This window comes from Neolamprologus multifasciatus, chromosome 4, assembly GCF_963576455.1.
Source record: "Neolamprologus multifasciatus chromosome 4, fNeoMul1.2, whole genome shotgun sequence".
NCBI classification, from domain to species: domain Eukaryota; kingdom Metazoa; phylum Chordata; class Actinopteri; order Cichliformes; family Cichlidae; genus Neolamprologus; species Neolamprologus multifasciatus.
Window position 1 is genome coordinate 18,190,065 of NC_140442.1, and position 4,536 is coordinate 18,194,600.

A 4,536-nucleotide genomic window follows, 5' to 3' on the forward strand; every position below is an offset into this window, starting at 1 on the left:
GATATTCTTCAACTGCCAACTCAGTCATCTGATCTCAGCCCTTTAGCACATAATTTTCAGTTATTAAATAAAAAGGCAGAAAGATGCACAAACAAGAAACTAAAGACAAGGGGTTTCCATCGGTTCTGGCCTTCAGACTGCAAAGGGTTTTCATCCAAGTAATAAAAACTAGTATTATAATAACAAAAATGCAAGCTTGATCAGTTCATTCCTAAACAGCTAATGCAATGTGCAGTAAGTTAAAAACCTGACTGAATGCTAAAATTTCTATAGGAAATAATCTTATCTACTTCTTGAACCATGTGCTCCTGTGACCATGTGTCAAAACAGGGTGCTATCTTCAAATGATGCATGATAGGTTCTCACACACCTTTCTGGATGGTCATGGTCTAACCCTACTGCACAAGCAAATGCTGTGCAGTAGGGGAATTATTTACAATTGTGGTCAAAAGCTTACATACACTCCTCTTGGGAAATAATGTCATGATAATTAGGGGCTTTTAATGGTTTCTTTAACTGTTGATTGATTGAATGGTTGCACAAAGGTCGCAAGTTGCACCTTGACCACATGCTTTTGGTCATCAACAAGCTTCTAACATAATTCTGGATGGATATTTGAGCGCTCTTGTTGACAAAATTGGCAGAGTTCATTTAAACTAACTGGTTTCCTGGCATGGACTCGGCTTTTAAGAGTATTCTACAAATTTTCAACAGGGTTGCGATTGGACCTTTGGGGAGGCCATTCCAGAAGCTTCATGTTAGCCTGCTTTATCTATTCCAAAACCAGTTTTGATGTGTTTTTTGATCATCTTTTCTATTGTCATTGGCTTATACTTGTAAGAATAAAAATGGTTTCCAAAAAAGAGTATGTTTGGTCTAAAAAGATACATGTATCATTGGGGGAATGATGGATTTTAAGAAAGTGTCATGTAAGCACCAGTCCATTCATTGAAATATGATACTGCTAAAAGTTTGCTCGGCACTTTACAACAGTTTGACTTAAGAGTTACAATACCATTGACTCTGTTCTGATTTCTACCTTATTCGTTCATTTGATTTCATCTTTTAAAGAGATTTTAGATATTGCAAACCTTTTCAAACAAATATATCCCTGTATCCAAAAAAGGTCTCTATTGTATTCTGCCTAGTTTAGCAATCCAAAGAAGCCAGAATGCAATTCTGCCATTGCTCAGCTGTAATATTGTGAAAGAGACGGTATGACAGAAATTGCAGAAATGTTGCATGTATTTATTTCCCTTTCTAACAGAGAACTGTCACATCTATGCATGTTGACGAGAAGACAAGACAGAAAGACATTTTCCCACACACTTCTATACCACATGTCTACCTGGAATGACAGCCATCGCCATGTATTGGATGTCAGTGGGAATACAGATTTAAGACACTTCTGTATTGGCTTTAGTAATGTCCATGGTTTTTATATGGGATGGCGGGCTCCAGAGCCTGAGGGCAAAAACACCAAAGTCCTGGTTTTGTTCTCTGGCAAGAAAGGGTCACTGGTACTGACAGAAACTGGAAGGATGAACTCAGTGACCTCAAGGTAGAATATGGAGTTAAAAGATCTGCAGTATATTATGGAGCCAATCAATGGAGTATTTGAAAACAACTAATACTAAACTTAGAAAATGATTTCACACATAACCAGTGCAACTGAGCGAAAACAGGATAATGTGCTCTCTTTTCTGTGCACAGATCTGTGCATCAGTTTTGAACCATCTGTAATCAAGGAAGGGTGAAACTGGACAGTCTTATTTACAGCAAGTTATGGTAATCCAGGTAAAAGGTGACACTGACAGATAACTGTTTCAACATCCTATATATGGAGAAAAAAAACCAGCTGTGATGTAGCAATATTCTCGGTTGATTTGATTATTGAAAGACATGAAACTATCCACTGAAACATTAAATAGAGTCCGAATTCATGTGGATAGAATGCCTTAGTTAGAATATTTATAGAGCTGGGTGTGCCACATAAAATAACTTCAGTTTTGGTATTGTTTAGTTGAAGGAAGTTCAGCTCATTGAAACAGACAAAAGGGTCATCATAGGAACAGTCACTGTCAAGTGTGGCAGGTAGATAAAACTGTGTATCATTCAAATAACAGAGATAGAAAAATGGTAACGTGTGTTTATCTATTTCAGAAATATAACGGCAATGCATGATGTATGTAGCACGTATGATTAAAAACAGAAGAAGAACAAAAGTGGATCCTTGTGGGATGCAACAGGTACTGGAAGCCGACTAGCTTCATCTTTCGATGATGACGTTCCTATATTTGAGGAGGGAAACCAGTGTAAAACGTGACAAAGTTTGTGTTCCAGATATTTTTAAAGAACTTGTTAGATTCTATGCTGAGATCAAGCATGACTAAATAGTAGACTGACAGACAAAAGCAGATTATTTTATGCCTTAAACAGAGTGGGTTTTTTTTCTATGTATGCTTGTAAAACCAGAGTGAAAGTTGGACACAGTCCTATAGAAACACAACATGGACCCTGATCCCCTCAGTAACTATAGGCCTGTTTCCATTTAACAAGATTTTAGAAAAAGCTTTGTTCTAATTGGGACTAACAAAGACTCCTTTATGAATGTGTGGTGGAGTTTATTACTAGTGTTTAATTATCTTTCTCAGAAAAGTGATCAAAACTGGCATATTTTGTATTTGGAAAGATTATCTTCACTTTCAGATCAGCTTGTTCAAAGTTATAACCTTACAAGTGAACGTCTGAGGATCTTAGTTCAGCTGTACTTTGAGTATTGCCAACAAACAGTGTGTAGTTTGTTCAGAAAGCAGGTGGAATTATTATTATTATTATTATTTATTTTTTATTTTTTTTCTCTACAGGATCAATCTGGAAAAGCTATGTCATTTTTGTTGCTAGTATTGTGAAAACCAGTTCCTTTATCAGATGTTCAGTGGGACAAAGAGATGTGACATGCTTGCTCATGCTTGTGGTCTTAAGGCAGTCAGCAGATCTTATGACACACACACACACACACACACACACACACACACAGACCTGGTACAGGTTTTACTGAATATTTATTATAACTATTTATTATCATCACATGAAAGCCAGTAATTCAGCTACATACTTTAATTATATGAGATAATAGATAATGCAATGCAAATCACTACAACATTTATTCCAGGCTTCACACCAGCACAAAAAATTATATTTGTGTGCATTTCTTATGATTAAATGCAAACTATTTTTTAAAAAAAAAATGCTATCTGGTGATTTGTAGTTAGCAGACAATTATCAAAATGCATTATTTTACTTAAGAGTTATTAGTGAAAATGCTTGAAGGTGAGAAGAATTTGAGAATAGTTATATTGTTTGTGGTCTGACACAAAGGTGATCTGAGTGTTCACTGTCCTCCAGTGGTCAGAGTGCAATAGTACAACAGTCCACATTCTGTAACGACTATTTACTACTGGAGGCAGCTGTTATTACAAGGTGACAAGGAGAACCAATAGAGCGCTAATGTAGGTGGGAAGTCTTCTGAGGATATTCCCTCTGAGTGTTGAGGATGTATAGCTTTAACTAAAGTAACATAAAAGTAAAAAACAAACAAACAAAAATGTCAATCTGACAGTGATGCAAAATTATAACAAAATATAATGCAAAACGTCACACACCACTCAGCTGCACAAAAGTCAATCAAACTACATAGATACGCCACTATTCTTGGGTAAATGCAGGAGCATCAGAGTTTGTTTGAGGGTAATACACCAGGAAGGATTATCTAGCTTCAAAAACAGAAAGCAAAAATAAATAGCAATATTTAGCGCTTATTAGAGATTTTCAATATTGAAATTTACTTTAAACAATTTGGGCTCAAAACAATCAAAAACAAAACAACCAAATAGGCTATTTTTCACAATTCAGCCTCCCATATTATCCCTGAGAAAAAAGATGTGATTTTTAAAAAAAATATATATATATAAAAAAAGCACTCCACTATGCTCTATCAGTATAGTGTTTCTGTCACAACAACAACAAAAAGGAAAATATAAAATGAAAAATTGTACACATTACATCACATTGTTGCCATTAAGAAATGCAAAACAGTAATCAGGTAAATTACACTCACTGACCATTTAAGAACAAACTAACATGATGCACTAATAAACTGGCTATTTAATCACAACATTTACCAGTCAAGCACAACATTTTGTACAACAGGTACAACAGGTTGTACAACAGAAATGACCTTTCAGACTGCAGATCAATGTTAGACTGAGCATTGGTCACAATAATAATTGAAAAGTACAACATATCATTTCCTTGTCATAATGACATTGGTCAGACAATATTAACTTTTGAATACCTTGTGGTGTCAGACCAAAGCAGACCAAACCGACACAGTAATTATTGCATACATTAATCTTAAATGTTTAAATTACCTGTATGTAATTCAGGAATACGTGCTAATTACACCTTAATAGCATATCGCTATTAGAGCCCTGTTGCCCTCTGAGTGTGAGGGGCTGATCCAGCTTGTAATCA